At 38.6% G+C, this 23,710-nt stretch overlaps 1 pseudogene; it reads left to right on the plus strand.

Moving 5' to 3' along the window:
* Nucleotides 1-15,477: 15,477 nt before the first annotated feature.
* LOC101672868 lies at nt 15,478-16,732 on the plus strand (annotated as a pseudogene).
* Nucleotides 16,733-23,710: the final 6,978 nt, after the last annotated feature.

Below are 23,710 nucleotides of genomic sequence, written 5' to 3' on the forward strand. Positions count from 1 at the left end.
CATCAACACATAAATACACTAAGGGAATTTTCTGGATGGGCTAACGGAGATTTGAGGGCCACAGTTAAAGCTCCTAAACCTTACTTAGGACCATGATGAACCCTGTATACCCCTATAGTTACTGTTCCAATTTCTGGGATTCATTCCAACAAAACTTCTGGAAAGAGGTGCTACATTTCTGATCCTTATTTCTTTCTCATTCCAGAACAATGATGCCTTTTCCAACTAAAGCATCTTGTTACCTTATCAGTTTCATTAAACAGATGACCTTTAAACTAGACCTTGAAGCACATGTCAATTTCATGTTGGAAAAGAATGGAGACGACCAAACAGAGAGTGTTATTGATGAGTGTAATACATAGAATCCTGATGTCTCTGACAAGGATTGTGAACAAGGTGGATTGGGGTGTGGTATGCTAATTTGCTAATTCTGTGTATATGTATATATATTCATATAGATTCCATGATTAGATATTGGAAAAGGATTATACATGGTTCTGCTCTCATAATGTTCAGAGAAGATAGTGTCCCTTGGGGTACATATGTCATAGACATTGAGAGGGAGACATTAATTATTGTGAAGAGTCTTCAATGACAAAGGAATTTGGGCTTGATCTTGCCATTACTGATAATAATATATTTTTTAAAGATTTTATTATTTATGTGATAGAGAGACACACAGCAAGAGAGGGAACACAAGCAAGGGGAGTCAGAGAAGGAGAAGGAGGCTTCCTTCCAACGTGGGGCTCAGTCCCAGGATCCTGGAATCATGACCTGAGCTGAAGGTAGATGCTTAACGACTGAGCCACCCAGGCACCCCCACTGGTAATAACTTGTTTTATAATAATCACAAGCTAAGCACTATTTTAAGAACTTTACATTTATTATGTAAGGATACATTTATTATATCCATTTTACTGATGAGGAAACTGAGGCACAGAGTAATTTCTTAAATTGTCTAAGGAATCAGAGTCAAGGTCAGAGCCAAGATTTGAGCCCAGATGGCCTGGCTTTAAAATCTATAGTCTCACTTTTTGCAATTATAAATATGACGATAAAATGATTCTTCATATATATGAAAAAAAATGGCTTAAAAACATTAGGAGACTCAGTGAAAATAACGTGTATCAAAGTCTACATCATAGTCCAGAAGATGGCTGATTCAATGCTCCTTCTGCTACACATAAAGGTTGCATCAGTTTTGGGATGCACAAAAGGGCTTGGAGTATCTACTTGGCTGAATTAAAGGAAATATGTTTACACTGCAAGAGAAGACAACTCTAATTTTCTTGTATTAGTCAGACCAGCAGACTCTGTCTATTTTGTTTGGCTTGCTTTCAAAATACACCAGGCAGGGGCTGCAGTTAATGTTTTCAAAAGTAGAAATAATTTGCTCCGTTTCTCCACGTGAGTTCGAACTTGGGCAGAAAGGCATTGATTGATGAGGATGGCTCCGGTATTCCCGTGGTCTTTTACTAAGCATGGTGTATGAGATTGATCAGACATGAAGATGTCTTTCCATGAACTGTCTCACTGGAGCTGGTTTTACCTCCTCCAGAACTTGATCTACGGTAAAATGTACGCAGGGATAGAGAATGACAATGACAAGGACTCAGGATTTGTTTCTCACTAAAAGGCAGCTTGAGGTGATGTCACACATAGAAATTAGATCAATTCAGTCCCATTCCCAGAATTGTTTTAATTGAGCCTGACACAGAGAAACAACTGATGCTGACTCAGAGCTTTTTCCAGATGGAAAGAGCTTTCTGCATTATCACATGCCACACAGTTCTAGCCTTATGCCATCCTAGTCTCTTTCCCTACTGTCCATTCAGAAGGGTATGCCCATTCCAGATAACCAGACTCCACTCATTTTAGGCCCTTTTCCTTCCCTTCCAGATCCTTAAATTCCCCAAACCCTCTGGTGCAGAAGAAATAATGCTCAAAAATAAATTAGTTAATATTTAGATGGGAACAAAATACCACCTTTACTACTGACAAATCATAGTTTGGAAACTATAGTTCCTGTGTCTGGGCAGGTAAACTGCCTGGCATTGGCTCCTTTTTCTATCTTATTTCTGTCTACTGGTATCACTAGACCCTTATATACCCTGCTCCTGGGAAAGAGAACTTTACAAGGCATGACACAAAGGAACAGAAAAGAATTTGGACTCTTCCAAAAGCGGGAGGGACGGGAGTCATACCAAGTATGTAGAGTTCATTATGTCCCGAATTACTCTAAGATTAATCACAAACCTCTCCATGATGTAGTGGGTAATGGAACAGAGAGAAGCTAGGAGCATTTCACTAATGGATCTCATTCCACAAGGAAGGACTCATGAGAACAGGGAAGTATTTCTTTCCCACCTTCCTCCATCCTTTTTCCTCTTAGCTTTGTATTTGTCCTGCCCTGTGGGGAGGGGAGCATAACTTTAACCAACCAGTTCTCCCCTCCTTCATACTGAGAAGGCCTATTGAAGTACCCATCAGGAGTATCTGTGAACATCACTGATTTACCCATCATCCCAACCCTCAAAGAACCTAACATGGGTCAGAAGATCACATTGGTTAAATCAGCTCCAAGGCTAAAAATACAATCCTTGGTTGATTGCCCATTCCATATTTTTTCCCAACAACATTGCCCAACAGAGCCTGTTATGTGATGTGCTTTGAGTTTGATTGAAACATAATTATAATCCAATAATAAAATGTCAATAAAGAGATGGCCCAAATTTGAATATAAACACACTGCTACTATAACATTACTGAGGAAATATTAAAATAGGGAGGTTAAATTCTTTTACACGTTAAAGTCAAAATATATCAAATTTCCACAGAATTAAGGTCCCAAATCAACTTTCCTTATGCTTGTGAGTTACAAAACTTACAAAGCTTAAAAAGTACTCCTCAATTTTGTTTTTTATCCATTCTATCTCAATGGGCAGGATTCTTAACATGTTGGTAGAGACAGTGCTCTTTCAGCATTTGGAGGTTGAGTCTTTTCTCATTGGAAGGTATGTATTTCCTCCTCTGTGACCTCGGAATTGTATTTATTCAACACTGAGTCTCTGATGTTTCTCACTATTTTAAAGATTTCCAAGAGTTATTATGAAAAATGAGTTTTATCACAGCGCTGGCATCATATCCCCAGAACTGAAAAAACAAAGCAATTCCTGCTCCTGAAAGACTTATCCCAGACAAAATTATTTCCAAGGTAGTCCTTTGTGTTGCCAAACACCATGGCAGAGACTTATTACTACAATGCAGGAAAATGGCTATTTTGGTGGGTGCCTTGCTGGGAGACCAGGCAGTTTATTCCAGTTCTTCTGACAGCTAAGCCTTGGAATTTAAGATTAGCTGGGAAGCACTCAGCAAGAGGTTAATTTTGGTGCTATTTACTGTATCAATAAAATCTACTTGTGGATACTACCTGGAAATTCAGAATGGTATTCCCCTTGCTTTCTTATGTTTGCCTTGAGCCTCATGATTCAGGCAAGAGTGCTTAATTGAATATGGGTTCTGCAAAGTAATGTGGAATCCACCACACCCTCCCTGGAAGTGTTTTTAGCGCTGCAATACTAAGGGTCTTTCTCCTTCATTTATCTCTGGAATTGTTAAGATCTAGAGAATTTTACTTTTTTCAGAGTTCTCCCCTCTTTTAGGTAATTAAGCAGTACAGAACCAGCTTGACACCAGATAGTGTTAATAACTAGAGAAGTGTCTTCATGCTTGACATCATGGATAAGCCAGTGCTGGCTCTAGCCCTATCATACCTCTCCTTGGTGGTGAATTCTCATTGAAGTTGGGGGCAACCAATCTAGCTTCCTACCTAGGGCTGGTGCTAATAATTAAAAGTAAGAACTTCGCTTGTGCTCTCTAATGTATTCAAAATTCACTCCCCTTCAGATCAATCCCAACATACAACCTTCAGCCACTGATGCCTAAAAGTTCTGTAGTGACAAACTGTTGTCTCCAACCAAGTTCTTGGCTCAGCTCTCCTTTTTTTTTTTTTTTTTTTTAACCATATCTTCTGAGGGAAGCCCCTGTTCGCCATGGATCCCACTCTTCACACAAAACTAAATGCAGGGAAGATGAAGTGCTGGAACTTGTATCCTGAGACAATATGCAAATTTGTGGGGGGTTTTGACACCACCTGAACATTTTTTTGGGTCATCCTTTTGGAAAAACTGTCACAGAACTCTAATCACTGCCGCCATAGGCTGTAGTAACCTACTAAGGCCAAAATACTGCAAATGTTCAAAGGCTCAAAGTCCCTGGTCCAAGAGACACATTCACAAAACCAGCTCTATAACTGAAAAGTCATGTGTTGTGCAAGGCAGGTTACAAATCACTAAGATTAAAAAAAAAATGAAGAAGAAGAAGGAGGAGGAGGAGGAGAAGAAGAAGAAGAAGAAAGTCAGTAGGGTCTATTCTTAGGAATTCACACCTATAGCCATCAGTTCAAGTCATGTCAAGAGCCCAAATCATTCCACACATAATTTGTTCTAAAAACTTTTACAATTTGCACATTTCTTAAGGTCCATAGCTCACATATCAGACTTAACTTGAAAAGAGATAAATAAACAAGATTCCTCTTTGCTATGACCTGGGTCATGGACTAACTGAGAAATGAAAACAAATAAGAACCAACATATTCTCTTTTTTAATAATAAAAAATAGGTTGGGGGACAAGGTTTGCAACTGTGGACAACTGGATTTATTAAGGCTAGACTCTGAAGTAGTTACATTTACTGACTCAACCACAGATCACTCTACATGGAAGCAGACCCTGTAACTGTTACAGCATGGAGGAAGAAAGAGGAATGTTTGAGATAGCTCCTTCTCAAGACTATGAGAAGGGGGCACGGGACAGTACCTGGGTAGCTCAGTCAGTTAAGCATCTGCCTTTGGTTTAGGTCATGTTCCCTGGCTTCCGGGATTGGGTCATGATCCCGGGGTCCTGGGATTGAGCCCTACATTGGGCTTGCTGCTCAGCAGGGAGTCTTCTTCTCCTTCAAACCCCTGCTTGTGCTCTCTCTTGTTATCTCTTTCTCTCTCTCTATATATATATATATATATCAGATAAATAAATGAAAGCTTAAAAAAAGAAGAAGAAGAAGAAGAAGAAATACCATAAAAAGGGGAACTAAACCAAACCTTCCAAGTAAATTCCTAACTAAATTTTTAGTGAGAAAAGATTATTTCCCAGCTCAAGTATAAAGGGAGTTGAAGGCAGGCATCTGAGCACATCTGCACAAGTTGTGTACTAAATTATTCCAGTGGGTATATTTAAATCAAATAGATTGTGACTTGTGTCCTTAGATTTATGCAGTGCACAAAGTGGACAACTGTATTCAGTGCACTGGTAAGGAGGTAGAAAGAGGCCAGGGCATTACATTATTTGAGCTACCTTGAAAAGTAAGGAAACATCAGGAGTAGGGAAGAAATGTTTCTTGCCAACAAGAAGTACCTAAATAATTCCTGATTACAAAACTCTCACTCCTGATTTATGGCATAAATCCTTTATTTGCTCGTTCCCAGATTTCTGTTCAAGATTGGAATAGACTGTACATGATTCACTTTTACTTAGTTGACTTCCTAATTTACTTGTGACTCTTTTTTTTTTTAACATTCTTATTATCATGTGGACAATGACCTTTAGCCAAAACAACTCAATTGGGCTATTTAATTGCACTTCAACAATGCTATTTGCACCTTACTGTTGTCATGAATGAGATTCACCAATATAGAACCATTGTTTCGTATTATTTTCTGCTTCTTACGCATGTCCATTGACCTATGTTTCTCCTAAATTTGTGACCTTATCTAACAAATATTGACACATTTTTATTCTCCAGTAATAAATTGTCCCCAGTCTTTTTTTTCTTTTTTTTCTGACAGAGAGACAACAAGAGAGGAAACACAAGCAGGGGAAGCAGGAGAGGGAGAAGCAGGCCTCCCGCTGAGCAAGGAGCCCAATGTGGGGCTCAATCCCAGGACCCTGGGATCATGACCTGAGCCAAAGGTAGACGCCTAACAACTGACCCCCCCTAGGTACCCCATTAATCTTTGTCTTGGTGACAACTATAGGCATTATATATATATATATATATATATATATATATATTCATCAGTAAGTGCCTTAATGGGAGTAACATTTTCTATTTATTTAATTCTAATTTTATCCTGCATATTAATGTATAATATTATAATTTTAAACAAAGTTTTGCAAGTTGTGATTATTAACCCTCTTTTAAAAAAAAGAAAAACTGCCTCAGAGAAAATAAGGCACTTGAGTTCATCCAGCTGGTAGGCCTGCAGAGCTGCAGCACATTTTCCTTCCACCGACAGTGCTGCCTTCACATGTCTATAGAATGTTAGGAGAGGATTTACAGGGTACTAGTCCACCAGTTGTTGTTTTATAGAAGGGAACTTGAAGCCACTTATATGAGGATCACACATGTGTTTAACATGTAACATTCAACTTACAAACTATATAACACAGCAACTTTATACTGAATACATGGAAATATAGAAAGCCAGACCCCCATCTGTGATCCCTCGTTGCAACTACCAGATCTTAGCAGACAATGCCTTAAGCAAAGTTCTTATTTAGCATTATTCATCAAAGTTGTCACTAAAATTACTGTGATAACCATTTCACAATATATGTAAGCCAAATCATTATGAAGTATACCTTAGATTTATATATAAATCTCATAATTGCTCTATGTAAATTACATCTCAAAACTGGGCAATTATATATATATATATATATATATATATATATATATATATATATTTAAGTTTTCATGTGTCCATTTATATATCACAACCTTGATCTCCTGATTAAGTATCGGCAGTCTATACTAGATCCACCAGTGAATGGGCTAAAGGGCTCAGAATCAGTTTAGCCTTAGCACCATGAAAATACATTACATTTATGAATTTACCAGGACAGGTAAACCAATAGATACACTTCCAAGACATATTGGTTACACACAGGAAAACATTCATTCTGTTTGATTAGAGATTATGCGGAAAGGAAGCCTAGAAGGGAAATCTTCATCTCAATTGGGTTTACAAGATTTAGGTCCTTTCCAGGTGAGAGAATGAAATGAACTAGAGATTCTAGGATTAAGAAACACACTATATAAAGGCAAAACACATGGTGTCTTTGAGGAAGAACTGATCCTTTTTTGTTGGAGAATAAAGCATGAGGGGGGAAGTGGATGGTTATGAAGTATAGAGGTGAGGAGATATCAACTTATCACACACATTGAAGAGGTAATTAGAACTCTTGTAGGTTGTAAGCAGGAAAAATTCTTGATAGTACACACTTCCCCATTTGTTGTTTTCTGACAATACAAATTTTAATACCTTAAGCAAACTTAAAATTAAAATAAAGATAAATAATATTTTACTAAGTACTGTGACCTGTGCCCTGGACTTTCCATGCACTCTCTCTTACTTGCTAAAGCAAGGCTACAAGGGAGAGCCTAGTGTCATCCACATAACAGGAGGAGTTACCTATATCCCAGAGAAGTTGAGGACCTCCTCTGAGCCTGCATAGTTAATAAGTGGTAGGGTTAAGCTTCAAACTGCAGGCCTCCCTCTCCAAAACCCAGGACTCTACCACTGCACTTCACCTTCATTTGTAAATTCTAGTTTCCCTTACCATGTCTGAAAGCAAGAAGTTTTATACCAAGGGGGGAGGAGAAGAAAGACATTGTAATTGGAGGGGTCAGCTAGGCAAGAAGCAGGTGCAGACTTGAGAGTGGGCTGTGTCCCATGTGAAAGGTCTTTAAAGGAAGGATGTGGTCTAGGTCACAGATGTCCCTGAAGCAGGACCAAAGTATCGAACAGAAGAAACACTGATCAGGCACCAAATTCCAGGTGCAAGTGAGAATCCAATTCGGGGGCGGGGTGGGGGACCTGAGACACCAACAGAAAAAGATGCTGGATAGTAAGTTAAGATCAAAGGTCTAGTGCAAGAGGTAGCCTGCTCCAGGCTCAGGAGAGGGTGAGATCAAACATGTGCAAAAAAAGACCTGGGTGTCAGATAGGTCAGGGGAGTAGACAGTGTGTGGCTAGCATGGGAATTTAAGCTAGCACTGTAATCTTATGCTGGTTACCTTCCACTTTTTCAGATTCTTGATCTGTAAAATGGGGTTAATGAGGGGACTTACATAATTGTTCTGAGGATTTCATAAGTTAATATACATAAGGCACTTATTGTAGTCATTGGAACATCCTCTAATGCTGGCTATCATTACTCTCAGAATGGTATTAACATAAGAAAACTGAGGCACAGAGTGCTTGTGTGACTTTTTCAAGATTAAACAGCTAATCAATAGTGGAGGAGGATTTGAACCAAGGAATTATGACTTTGTAACCCATGCACTTAATCACTAGTTAGTGCTTCTTTTTTCAATGTGATATGACTTATCTTCTTTCTTGATATGATAAAATCTTGCTTTACAAAATATGACAGCCTCAGTTGTACTATCAAATAATATTAGTCAATGGCTGAGTTCTATTTTTATCCAGTCATCCATGCCATAGTTTTGAAAATATTTCTTGTTTTAACTAATGACTGTGTTTCTATATATTGTATATGTCTATATAAATATATATAGAATATATGCAATATATAGTATAGTTTGTATATCAATTATATTATACCATATTATATTAATTATATTATATTATGTATTTTTAAAGCTTTTATTTATTTATTTGACAGACAGAGATCACAAGTAGGCAGAGTGGCAGGCAGAGAGAGAGGAAGGGAAGCAGCCTCCCTGCTGAGCAGAAAGCCCGGTGCAGGGCTCGATCCCAGAACCCTGAGATTATGACCTGAGCCAAAGGCAGAGGCTTTAACCTTCTGAGCCATCCAGGTGTCCCTATATTATATTATTATATATTTACTATAGATTTTATCTGCCTATCTATCTAGATAGTACATGTATATATAAATAGTGTATATATATATATATATATATATATAAAGATAGATGATAGATAGATAGCTACCATGTATATACAGTTTATATAGTAAAATGTTTCACCCACCTGGTTGAAGATTGCTTTTGAAATGCCATCTATTGTTGGTGATAAGTTATATTAACTTTGTTACAAATTTGAAATCATGGGAAAGAAACACAGGCCAATGCAGCTGTTCACTTCCTGAAGCTACTTGTCTCCATCTGCTGTGATCCATTCTAGCACCCCCAGAAGCTCTGCCAATAAATTAATGTCCTTTTGTAAAGGTGGCTTTATTCCTGGGTTCTGCCATGTGACTTCCCTCCTTACAGATGAGGATAGTAATGAGTCACAAAGCAGAGAATGATGAAATTCAGCTTTGCTAGTGTGTCACTTTCAACAGTGTAGGGCACTTTCTTCTCTTGCTAGAAAGTCAGCGGTTCCTCTTAACCAGTCCCTTGTTACCCTTTCATACCTGACTCTTGCTTAGAGGTCCAGATTCACCCAACGCTCCTGCTCCCATTCTATCCCCCAGTCAGACACAGAGAGATTTTTGAATGTCCCATGCCCTATCTCTTATGCCAAATTTTACGTGTATCATTCTCTTTACTAAGAACACTTTACCCTGTTAATGTGCCTGCCTCGATAATCTCATATTGTTAGGGAACACTTCACAGACACTTTCTCTCTGTGTTGGTTTGCCAGGACTGCTCTAACAAAGTACCATGGACTGAGCAGCTCAAATAATAGAATTTATTGTCTCATCATCCTGGAGGCTTGAAGCCCAAAACCAAGGGGCTAGCTGAGCTGGCCTCATCTGAAGACTCTCTCCTTGGCTTGCAGATGGCCTATTCTCTGTCTTCACACCGTCTTTTCTTTGTGTGTGTCTGTGTTTAAACACCCTCTTCTATAGGGACACCCCTCACATTGGATGAGGGCTCCACCCTAATTACCTCATTTTAACTTGTATTTCCTCTTTAAACAGCCCAGCCTCAAATAGAGTCACATTCTGAAGTACAGGCAGGGCGTGAGGATTTCAACAACTGGACTTGGAGGGGGAACAGTTCAGCCCATAACACTTCCCAATCCCGGTAAGGTCCGTTCTGCTATGATTCCTGGCAAGCAATACGTGTCTGCGGCAGAGCTCCACTCATCCGTGATATGATTCTATGTTCACTTGTCATCTAAAGACAGTGATCTCTCAAATCCTGGCCTGGCTCCTCCTGTCTTTTCTCTTTAATTATGAAACAGGCTTCCTGACAGTGTAGGTGGGAAATAAATCTATTTCGGGGGAAATAAGTTAATTTAAATATAAAAATATTATCTATCTTCCATGTACTACTTAACCACCATTATTTAATTAGGATATCTGATGTCTATCTGCTGTTCTAAACCTGGAAAATCATTTTTTTTTTTTTCCCACCAACTTTCAAGATGACACTCAGCTTGTATTCTTCCTTAAGTACCACTTTGCCCTTTCTTTTATAGTTCTGGATATTTCAAAGAAGCTCCTGTATTGTGCGATTAGCAACAGCGGTTATAAGGCTCTGAGCAGGGTGACTGTGAATGATTTTCCATGTGAGCCATGATTTACTCTGAAATTTCAAAGATGGGGGAGTGGGGCTGCAGGTAGGCAAACTAGAAAAGGAATCCATATCTAGTTTATGGAAATCACGGTTTGGTCACTGATCCAATACAGCTTTAGGAAAAGGGGCCATCAAGTTACAGGATTTCTAAGCCTCTGTATTGAACGATCTATTCAACCGATTTCATTAATCACTGGGGACCTTCTGAAAAGTTAGAAAGAACTGAGAAACAAACACTGGAAGAGTGGGATGGGAGGTCTGGGGTGAGAGTGGGGGTGGGCAAGGAGAAACTGGCGGATGCGTGATGAATGAGGTCGTCTCTCCAGCTGTAAATCTCCAGCGCCTCCGCTGCCGCCCCGACGCACAGGTGTTTAATGAGCTGCGGAGCGATCAATAGCCTATGACAGACAACTTTGAAAAATTCCCCTTGATTCACTCAAGTGTGTTAATTCCTCATTAGTTCTGATGATGTAAACCCTTTGTGATTAGCTTGGTTGTTAAATATCCACTTACGAGTGTTGACAAAGTGTAGGAAACTTCACCCTCTTGGACCTTTGCCCTCTGCATGGAGTTTGCGTGTCATCGGCCCTGAGAAACTAGGAGGGATTGCCTTTCCAGCTTCCCCACTGGTGTGTTCATGTATTTAACCTATTCCAGACCCAAAGAGGCCAACTCCCTCTCCCAAACACTACATTAGACACAGACAGACATACAGACACACACACACACACACACACACACACACAGCATTTACTCATCTATTATAAATATATTGTGTGACTAGGTTGTGTCCTATTTTTTTTTCAGTACACAAAGATGAAAAATTAAGATCTGAATGAGTCCATACATGAGAAACATATGTTTGATCAAACATGTGAAACTGGTTTATTGTCTAAGCTGGGCTTGCAAAGGCACACAAAAAACTAGCTTTATTCTTTCTTCCACAATTCCTTCACCCCCTCTCTGGGACAACGCTTTCTCGATTTCTGTTCAAAAGTTTAGGAAGATGCCACAGCTTTGCTAAATGCTCTTAGATGATATCCTATCTTTCCGCCATTTTTGGCATTCAAAATCCACTCTGGTTTAATAATCAAATAACTCTGGTTTAAGCTAATGTAATGATAAATATTCAGAAACCTTAGCCAGTTGAAAATATTGGATCCGATTCAGCCTTGGATGTTTTAGCCTGCAGTGGGTCAAAATTGGCTTCTCCTCTCTTTCTCTCTCACCTCATCCCATTCAGCTGCTGTTCCTGATCATTTCAGAGGGAGAGGTAATTTGCAATAAATGGCTGGCAGGGGTGTCCGCTAGCATCACTGCCCTTAAGGCGTCAAATGTTCTTTTGATGGCTCCTTTGCTTATTGAGTACTTCTGTGGGCTCTCAGAGAACCTCTGCCTGGGACCTCAAGTGCTGTTTCCTAGATCTTGGCAATACTTCTTTTCTAATGAGCTCTTTATTCCAACAGCACATGAAGGAAGCATATCTTGATTGCAGTTTTCTTTTTTACTCTGATGGCAGAAAGGGACAGCTCCTAAGCTTCCTCTCGCATTTAGACTTTTCTTAGCCTGAACCAGAGGGAAACCAATGTTCAGCTAACTCCAGAAAACCTGTGTCAAACTCTCTGGGAGTTTTCATCGTAACTATCAATTTCCTTGTTTGAAATCATTAATGGACATAGAAAATACCAATGATGTTCCTGAGAACAATCCTCTCTTTGAGATCATTTCTAACTCAAGCACGTCCGTGATAGTGCAGACCTTCTGTTTTGAGTAGGTGCTGGTGATAACTGATTGCTCTGTTTACAAGTAGCACATCCAATGATTCAAATAATTTTCTATAGATTAGATTCTGGTTTCTACATTTTAGACTTTATTTATCTCCCACTATCCACATGCATCTGGTGCATGTTTATGTCACTGTGAGACCCCTGGTGCTTTCCTTGTGAGTCATAATGCCCACCAGACTTATTCCTGAAAGACCTTCCTATATCGGGTAACTAACAATAACCAACCTAGTAAATGACTCTGAATTTAATAGATACAATCTCCTAAGATCAAATAGAATGAATTCTTACTTTATCTTCCCCATTGTTCCATTCCAAAATGCCTGTAACTACACAGGTACAATCCAACACAAGGACAGTTATAGGACAAGAAATAGTAGTTTATATCTCACTTTTGCAAATTTACAAAAATATAAGACCCTATGAACTCATTACTAGTATCCTTCTAAGAGCCATGCCAGGGAAAGGTCCTGAAGCTTGAGATTCCTTAGTTCAACAATTAATCTACCTCTGGACCCAATAAGCAGCCACGATTGGGTATCTGAGAGCACCTCCAAGCTTAACAATTTCTGTAGTGGATGTTGTGTTGCACTGCCCAGATGTGTCCTTCAGGACCAAGACACTCAGAACCTGATGGCTCTCAGAAGAATCTCTCTCTGGGAATGGCTTTGAACTGAAGAGGATCCTATTCTAGTATCCTTCTCACTTAGCTAATATAAACTGATCTTTCAGGTATCAGTTTAAAAACCACTAAATCAGAAAGCCATTTCAAAACTCTCCAAACTAGGTTATACCCTCTGGTTATTTATCAGTGGTTATTGTTTATTTACCATTATCACCACGTAAAGCTTAAAATCCCATGTGCTACCCCCCCCCATGCTTATAGTTATAATTGTGATACCTGCTACCTACTTACTTTCCACACAGGGGAGAAAAACACCTGCATCATTCATCACTGAATCCCCAGTACTATGCTCAGTATGTGTTAGAAGTTTAGTTAATACTAATCACATTTAGTAAATATGTGTTAAGCCAATGGAACCACAAAATTATTGCTATGCTTTAATCCAGGAACTATTTATTTTATTAGTCATCCATCAGATGGAAGTCTTCATTTACTACTACCCCACACAATGTTGAGTTAAAAACACTTTCCATAATTTTTATGGCGAGCTCACTTAGAGATGATAAGATAAAAACCAGTGAACAAAATACACAAAATAAAACCCCTAATTTAAAAAAAATCTCCCGTTGTCTCTGATAGCACTCTCCAATAGAAATATAATGGGTACCACAAATACAAGCTACATATGGAATGTTAATCTTTCTGGACATTATATTAAAAAAATTAAGAGAAGCAAATAACTTCAATTTTATTAATACATTTAACTTAATCTGATATATTAAAAATGTTATTTCAACATACAATCATTATAAACATTATAAGATAATCTGCTTTCTATCTTTTAATAAAGTCTTCAAAATCAATTTGTATTTTATACTTATAGCACATCTCAACTTGGACAAGTAACATTTCAAATGTTCAGTAACTGCATCCAGTACCTACCTGTTCAGACAGTACAAATCTATTAAATACTGCCAACAGGAAATTCTAGTACTTTTTATCCAAACCACAAGTATTATCTTCCTTTATTTTATTTTGTTTTATGGGTTTGTTTCCATTTCATGTAATTCTGGTTGCCTGGTACTATCTGAGCTCCAGAATTGTATTTGGTTGCTTTGAGGAAACCAAAATATTCTACTGTTTGTATTAAAGAGAACTTTCCAGATAGTATGGTTATAAGCATAGGTCAAAGTCTCATTATAATTTTTGCATGATATATATATATATCTATATATATCTATATATATATATAGATATATATAGATATATATATACACACACACATACATATGTATATGTGCATATGTATATGTGTATATATTTAAAGCCCTAATGGGCCAATTAATAGATTTATTCTTAGTAGGTATCTTATAGCACAAGAGAAAAACTAGGTAAACTTGTAGGATTATCTATTAGATACAGATAATCGTATTAGATACAGAAAGAAAAGAAAATTTCCTTAAAGGTCATTGAATTCTTGACTGAGAATTAGCTGACAGTCAACTGGATGGGTAAAGTTCCCAGAATAAGACTTAATCCTGTTAAAGTTCAACAGAAAAATCACTTAGCATTTGTCAGGAATACTAATTTCTCCCCAGACAGAAGATTCTGTGAATTACACCATTCACAAAGGCTGTTTTTCATCACCAAGGATGGCGCTCTTTCTCTTCTAGGGAAATGGTGTTATGACAAATTTCTGTAAGTTGTTTCCATTCCTGATCAAGTTGGGACAATTCTTAATTTTATTTACTCATTACTTATTTTGCAGATAGGTCTACTGAAAATTCTCACAGTGTAAACATGAAGTGTGGGTAAGAAGTAGGTGGACACACAGATCTCAAATATCATGCTTAGAAATTTGCAATTGAATTGCAGCCTATGGAAATCCATGCCCACACTCAAAGAAGTATAGCAAAGTGAATAAAATATTTTAATAAATCCAGAATGGAGATATTGAGATTGCTATCTTGTGCCAGCACCCTGGATATCCCATGACTTCAAGACTTTGGGTTTATACTGAACAATGACATTTAAATAAAAATGAATCAAGAGGTCCTTGGGTGGCCCTGTTGATTAAGTGTTCAACTCTTGATTTTGTCTCAGGTCATGATCTCAGGGTCATATTCTCTCTCTCCTTCTCCCTTTGTCCCTTCCCACATGTCCCTGCCCTGGTTCACAGGTGCTTGCTTTCTCAAAAAGAAAAAAAAAAAAAGTAAATAAAAATGAAACCTGCATATACAAATACAAATTGTGGGCAACCTACATTATTGACACACTTCCCAATATTTTGGGATCTCCTGACAAGAGCTTGCATTTCTCAATTCCTTCTTAATCTAATATGTTGTTTCTACTTAATTCTGACCATTTCTCCTATCATTTTTCCTGGGGCCTATTCCCCTCTCAGTATCAAATATTAATCAAAACATAAAACAAATAGCTTTCTGCCCATGGATGCCATCGTGTAAGCATCATTAAAGTCTCTCCTTCCACTGCCATCATGTCTAAGTCAGAGTCTCCCAAAGAGCCTGAATAGCTGTGGAAGCTCTTCATCGGAGGTCTAGCTTTGAAACAACCGATGAGAGTCTGAGGAGCCATTTTGAGCAATGGGGAACACTTAATGGACTGTGTGGTAATGAGAGATCCAAACACCAAGCACTCCAGAGGCTTCGGGTTTGTCAAATATGCCACTGTGGAGGAGGTGGATACAACCATGAACACAAGGCCACACAAGGTGGATGGGAGAGTTGTGGAAGCAAAGAGTGCTATCTCAGGAGAAGATTCTCAAAGACTCGGTGCCCACTTAACTGTGAAAAATATTTTTGTCGGTGATATTAAAGAAGACCCTGAAGAACATCCTCTAAGAGAGGATTTCGAACAGTGTGGGAACATCAAAGTGATTGAGATCATGACTGACTGAGGCAGTGGCAAAAAGAGGGGTTTTGCTTTTATAACATTTGATGACCATGATTCTGTAGACAAGATTGTCATTCAAAAATACCACACTGTGAATGGCCACAACTGTGAAGTATGGAAAGTGCTCTATAAGCAAGAAATGGCTAGTGCTTCATCCAGCCAAAGAGGTCGAAGTGGTTCTGGAAACTTTGGTGGTGGTCGTGGAGGTGGTTTTGGTGGGAATGACAACTTTGGTCATGGAGGAAACTTCAGTGGTTGAGGTGGCTTTGGTGGCAGTCGAGGTGGTGGTGGATATGGTGGCAGTGGGGATGGCTATAATGGATTTGGTAATGATGGTAGTTACGGAGGAGGCGGCTCTGGTTACTCTGGAGGAAGCAGAGGCTATGGAAGTGGTGGACAGGGTTATGGAAACCAGGGCAGTGGCTGTGACAGGAGTGGCAGCTATGACAGCTATAACAACAGAGGAGGAGGAGGTGGCTATGGTGGTGGTAGTGGAAGCAACTTTGGAGGTGGCGGAAGCTATAATGATTTTGGCAATTACAACAATCAATCCTCAAATTTTGGACCCATGAAAGGAGGCAATTTTGGAGGCAGAAGCTCTGGCCCTTATGGTGGTGGAGGCCAATATGTCGCCAAACCATGAAATCAAGGTGGCTATGGTGGTTCCAGCAGCAGCAGTACCTACCACAGTTGCAGAAGGTTTTAATTACAGCCAGGAAACAAAGCTTAGCAGGAGAGGAGAGCCAGGGAAGTGACAGGGAAGCTACAGGTTACAACAGATTTGTGAACTCAGCCAAGCACAGTGGTGGCAGGGCCTAGCTGCTACAAAGAAGACATGTTTGAGACAATACTCATGTGTATGGGCAAAAAACTCGAGGACTGTATTTGTGACTAATTGTATAGTATAGCAGGCTATTTTAGTTTCTGTTCTGTGGAAAGTGTAAAGCATTCCAACAAAGGGTTTTAATGTAGATTTTTTTTTTTTTGCACCCATGCTGTTGATTGCTAAATGTAATAGTCTAATCATGATGCTGAATAAATGTGTCTTAAAACAACAACAACAATAAAAACAAAACAAAACAAAACAAAAACATAAAACAAACAAAAATCCCCAAGATTTTGGCCTTAATTTCCTCTAGGCACGGCTTTGACAGGGTCAGGTTTCCAAGTAGAATTTAACTGAATTTGGGGATTAATGCCAACTAGGTAATAGCAAAGAGTCAATCAACAAATAACTTATAATAATTAAAGTACTAGGTAGGTTCAAAGAATTCAGTCCAAACACCTACCTCACCAATGTCTTATCTTAAAACATCCCTGACTCCTAGCTAGCACTTGGCTATTTATCTTTATCACAGACTCTTTCATCTATTTATTTCTGAGAATCCTTATCTCTTTCTTAATGGACCACTTATAGAAAATCTATGTTTTCAAGCAAAGCAATCAAGTTATTCTTATCTTAAGCCCAGGCCATCTGGATCTTAGCCTGAGGACTCTTTCAACACTAAATGTTCATGAATGAGGTCTGCTCACCACAGCTGTATTCTCCCTGAAGCGTTGTGCAGTTGCCTCTTAAAAACCATCTCTTTCAGGGTGCCTGGGTGGCTCAGTTGGTTAAGCAACTGCATTTGGCTCAGGTCATGGTCCTGGAGTCCTGGGACCAAGTCCCGTATCAGGCTCCCTGCTCAGCAGAGAGTCTGCTTCACCCTCTGGCACTCCCCCTTCTCATGCTTGCTTGCTCTCTCTCTCTCTCTCAGATAAATAAATAAAATCTTTTTAAAAAAAAAACCCTTCTCCCAAAATTTCATCCCAAGCAATCTTCTCAACTGTCTTTGGGATAACTCCAGGAAATGTAATGCACAATATCAACTAAAATAAAGGGATAGACTTCTCCCTAAAAGATGGAGAACAAATGTAGCAGCTGGACACATCAGGCACTCTGCTTACACCTAAAACTGGAAATACAGAATGAAAAATCCATGGTGGAAGTCTTCTCTGGAGAAGCCTGGTAAAGTCATTCTAAGTTCTTCCCATACATACAAATTGCAATGTAAAATCATTGCATTTGCTAAGGAATTCTCTGAATGTTTTCTATGTAACGACAGGTTCTGGTCTACTTTCTCTAAAACACATCTCAAAACCACACCTGCCCCTTGAAAACAAATATACTGTATAATTGAATGATTCATTCTCGGGAGTTGCATCTCCAGAGGAGAGGTGTTATCCATTATCTGTAGAATAGTCTGGTGGAAGAATTGTTCTGTGGCTATTATGGACCCTGTGGGAGAAAATGAAAATTAGACTGGCAGGTTCATCCAAATGCCATCATTCTGCTTTTGTGTTCACAGTGTGCAGCCACTTCACAAAGTGGAGTGAGTCTGCATTGCCTCCAAATGGAGGACTGTGGGAGCAAGGGGCTCCTTGGGGCTGTAACTTCTGCTCAGGCACATGCACAGTTCAAACTTGGCATCATTAGCATTTCAGCACCTTCTTTTTGCAGCTGGGCTTGCTGGGACCCCAAATTAAATATTGTTTGAAAAGCCTTGTATACATTTTCATTACCAGTCTTCTTTGTGTCTCCTAAAATTAAAAGGAGGAAGGAGGAGGAGGAGGAGGAGGAAGAGGAGGAGAAGGAGAGGAAGAAGAGGGGAAAGGAGAAGGACAAGGAGAAGAAGGAGAAGGAGGAAACAAATAAGATCTTTCAACAAACTAATCGAAAACATGTCTGTGGGGTGCCTCGGTGGCTCAGCCCTTAAACTTCAGCCTTTGGCTCAGGTCATGATCCCAGGGTCCTGGGATCGAGCCCCCCACATCGGGTTGCCTGCTCAGCAGGAAGCCTGCTTCTCCCTCTCCCACTCCCCTTGCTTATACTCCCTCTCTCACTGTGTCTCTCTCTGTCAAATAAATAAATAAAAACCTTAAAAAAAAAGATAAGAAAACATGTCTGTATAAATTTACACATGCCTAAAATGCTCCTAGCCTCTTTGGTATTTTATCATCACCTACAAATATGTAAAATGATAAAAATGTTCCAAAAATGTTTTACTTCAAATAATGTTTTCTTGGAATTTATCTGACAAGGCTAAAGAGTCTCCTGTGTCAGAACAAAAGGATGACATGTGTGGAATGTGAATATCCCTAAAACACTTGGCATTCATGCTTTAAGATGGGTGAAAATTGGCTGCAATATTTTTGTTTGTTTGTTTTGTGATTTTAGAGCATTTACCATTTGTTGAAATAACAAATCATTTTATAAATTAGAACATTCTGAACACTTATTAGTTAAGAAGAGGGCAGAAGGGCAGGGAAAAGATAATTAACATGTGTTATATACATGTATTTTGCCCAGATACTGTAAAAAACATTTTACAAGCTATATCATTTAATCTTCACAAAAATCATAACATAGGGTTTATGTGCCCACTTTACAGATAAGGTAAATAAAGTCTTAAACCTGCAATTCCATGGAAATGGTATAGGGAATTTAAAGTACATTTTGCCAAAGTGAGGAATTACTGTGTTCCGATGGCGTTGAATAAGGACCCTCCAAGTGAGAAATAAAAATAAGAAAGAAGAGTGAATGTGCCGTCCATATTTACATATTATTTTGTATGTCCAAATTAGGAAATTAAGAAGAGATTTTATGTGCATTTGTTCCATAGTGAACTCTGCATTTGGCCCTGACTTCAGACACAGGTTAGAAGCCACAGAGAACAATAAAGCCTCATTATGTTACAGTCACACTGAGTCATTGATTCCAAGCAGTGTCCCCAGCTTCTCTGCAAGCCATCTTTATTAGTCTTGGTTCCAAATGCTTTTGGCAGTTTTGAGATGTTCAGTCAACTCTCAAAGGACAAAGATTTTGCCAAGAGTTGTCACTGGTTAGTATAGGGAAGAGTTAGCTCCAGAGGTGGCTCTCAAAAAGAATGGTTTCAGAAAATTTTTTAGCAATGACACTCCCATTCATAGGAATTCACAGCCACCTATAGGGACAGTTATAAAAGGATTGCGCTAGTTCTCATAATGCTAAAAATAGCATATAAATTGCTTTCTTATATCATACCTGCTTATGTATGAATAAGGATGCCTATATAATTTTATTTCTGGAATTTACCTTTATGCCGTTAAAATATAATTTAAATGCCAGGTGATAATATTCAGTGATAGACAAATAAGGAGTTTCAGATCATATAAAAGTATCTTATGGTTTGCTATGTGTTGGGATGAAAACCTGAGGGTGTGTGTGTGTGTGTGTGTGTGTGTGCATCTAGAAGCCACATGGCTATAATTCATATAATTTCAATGATGGAGATCAATTTTATCTTGTATTTATTAATTTGTACCATAGCCCAAGGGAAAGAAATAAATAGAAGTCTCTGAGGAAATAAAAAAGAAACAAATATTTAAAAACTTTTGTTTAAAAGAGAAAAGTGAGATGATCAGTTAAGGTGCCAGAAGTTCAAGAAGTTAGCTGAGATCCAGTCTATGAAGAGCTTTCAATGTTAAAGGAGTATTTTAATTATAAACCTAATGCAACTTTCACCTGGTTGATATTTGCTGCCAAGGACAAGCAGTGTGTAATTGTGTCCTGTCAAGCCATACCAGTTCAAGAATCCGAAGAGTGTAATATAGCTTAAAGAAGACAACTGTCTCTGGACAAGAAAATATTAGGGTATTTGATCTATGTTTCTGAATAGCAATTTTACTGGTCGTATACTCTGGTCGTTCTTTCATTTCTTTATTCCAAATTACTGCGGATAGGAACTCAATATCACTAAAGGGACAATACGGGGCAAAAACACAGAATTAACAAGGGTGAAGATCTGGAGGTAGCTGAACAATTTAACCACTATCATCTCATGCATTCTTTGTGCCTAGTTTGAACTAGCATTTAGGTTATATTCATATTCCAACTAAATAAACCAACTTTTTAAAAATTAATTTTATTGAGAAAAGTCTACATAAAATCAAATTCACTCATTTTAAGTATTCCATTAGGTTCAACAGATGTCTATACCTACGTGATCACAACTGTAACACACACACTACATATATTTAAATACAGAAATTATACACATACAAGTAGACATTTGTATATGTCATTATTTACACATAAATTACACACATATTATTTATATACTAATGGTATGTGTGTGTGTGTGTGTGTGTATATATATATATATGTATATAATCATTTTGTATTCAGTTATATAATATGTAGTAAAATCCTAGTTTCCAGGTGACAGTGTAATGTCTTGTGAAGCACATTCATCTGGAACTCAGGAAACCTGAATATCAGTGTTTCAGAGAGGCTTGTAATTGGAGCCTTCCTGTATGACCAGGTTCTGCAGCCATTGAGAAATGAGGTAAAAATAAGAGAAAAAGGGATAGTGCCAAGCTGCATCCACCCTATGTCAGTTAATGAGGGTCATATATATATATATATATATATATATATATATATATATATTCCCAAATCCTCAGTGGCATCTGCGGTGGTAGCTTGAAATAAATCACGGTGGGGTTATTTATGCCACGGGACTCTGCAGAAGCTTCAGATCTGTTTGTTTGTTTGTTTGTTTTCCTTGGAGGGTTAGTTTGTGAACATTTACCAGCACTGTTAACTGTGTGGTGTCTGTAGAGAAATCATAGTGTTGCTGTTATTACCAAATGCAGACAGTATTGGTGAAATGGACTTCCTAATGCTTGACTTTTCATGTAGACTTCCCATTGTTAACTAAGAGCGCTGGAAGACAGTCCATCCCCATGGTGACTGGGCCTTCTAATGAGCTCACTGTACATCCAATTGCTGTTGAAACTCCCACTTTAAAAAGCTTACCCTTCTCCAAGGAAGAAAAGGAGTGTCTTGGCTATCTATGCTCTGTTCTTGCTTTTACATGCAGCAATCAGATGTGCAACCCATCTCCCAAGGATGGAAGGTGAGGGAATCAAAGAAGGCACAGAGGTTTATGCTAATGGAGCCCTTCCACTTGCAAGAAAATGTCACAGGTGGGCAAGACTCCTACCCTGCTGGGGCACCCAAGACTGAGTCTTGGCCAGTTTTGTGTCTCATAGATTGGGGGCCCAGCAACAGTGCTTCTAGAAGAGTAGTTTCCACTACTTTAATATTTTTTTTTAATTGCCTTGGATAATTTCAGAGGACCCTCTGAGCACCGCATTTCTATTATTTATAAGTCTAGGTTTCAATACCTATAGTTGGCTAAAACAAAAGCTTGCATTTCAGGGGATTTATAAATTCTAAAGAACTGACCCTTTACACTCTGCAACCCCACATTTCAGCAGGTCACTTCTGAAAGCTTTTAACAGAGGGCAAATAGGAAGAGTGCCTTGACCTTCTTTTATATGACACTGAAGTCAGAATGAACAAATAAGCACTTATGCATAGATGTGTGTGTGTGTGTGTGTGTACACACACACGGCTTGTTCTACCTTCCCTTTAACAGAAAGTAAAATTCTGTTTTTCCTTTCTGAGTTGATGGTTGGAAATAATTGCCTTTTTACCGGAAGGAATCTCTAGGTGGAGATTCTTGTTAATTTGACATTATCCAGTAATTGTTAAGGAGGTCAGAGGCTCCCAGACACATGATTGTTCGTCTTCTGTGCTTCTACTTCTTTCATAACCGTTATCATTCTCTAAAGTACCTTGATTCTCATGAACTCACAATTTCCTTGAGGACAGGAGCTGTGTCTTTCATCTATAATCCTAATGTCCATTTGAGTGCGTGTCATGCAACATTACTAGATGACTCAGGGAATGCATGACAAGTCAAGACTGCTCTGAAGTGTTTGCCTACTCCCTAGTCTATAATGCGTGTGTGTACCAAGACTAAACCACCCAGTCTCCGTGCCTAGATATCCAGTGGTTTCGGGAGAAAAGTCTAACATGAAACCAAACAACAAAACAATCACTGTTTAACTAAAGGTAACCCTTTGATCTCAACTCAGTTCCCCATTTTAATATGCATCTTGTGTCCTATTAATGGGATTTCTAACATCAAGAAAAATCAAGATTCAAATGAGCATGATTGCAATGACCCATGTGGAAATCATTTTGTTTGATCTTCTAAAGTGTGGGAAACCCCCTCTGCAGGAGGCAGGACCTCTTTGCAAGGTAAGAGCTGCTCATGTTTATAGCTGCTACGAAGTGAAAGAAACTAGAGGCAGGATAATGATATTCAAAACCAAATTTTAATTATCAAGAGAAACCCAAGTTGGAAGAAATGCAAATTTTCCAATTTTGCTTCTACTTCATTAGAAGCAGTGTTAAGTAATAACATAAAAATTGATTTATAAAATTGCACAATTATTTGTGGATCCCCCCGTTTATGCTCATGTTATTTAAATAAGAGGGGGAGAAGTACTAGATAGATGGCTAGTGTGAAAGAAAAATTGTGCACAGGTGACATGTTAAAAATTGCAAGACAGATTTTATTCAGACTACTGCGTAAGTCAGAGACCACTTCAGCATAAACTGACTCAACTGATGAAACAAAATCAGGAGGCCTTTTATATGCTGGTGTGTACTAATGGAAAAGTACTGAGGGCCGCTGGGGGAATAGGTTGATCAATGTGATTAGACCACCTGTGTTTGCTAACTGGTGCTTATGAAGTTAAACTCCTACCCTCCCACAGAGACCTGGAAACAGGGGCACTACTTTTGAGATGATTACATTTAAAAAGATGACTCCTAGGACCTTGAGCTTTGTTGATACATTCTAGGAATATCAGATAGATTGAGTGTCTGCTCTGGCATATTTGGTAAGTATTACTTGCATGAAGAGATAAGACAAAAAAAT

This window comes from Mustela putorius, unplaced genomic scaffold (genome assembly GCF_011764305.1).
Source record: "Mustela putorius furo isolate JIRA1106 unplaced genomic scaffold, ASM1176430v1.1 tig00000083_pilon_pilon_pilon, whole genome shotgun sequence".
Classification (NCBI taxonomy): Eukaryota; Metazoa; Chordata; class Mammalia; order Carnivora; family Mustelidae; genus Mustela; species Mustela putorius.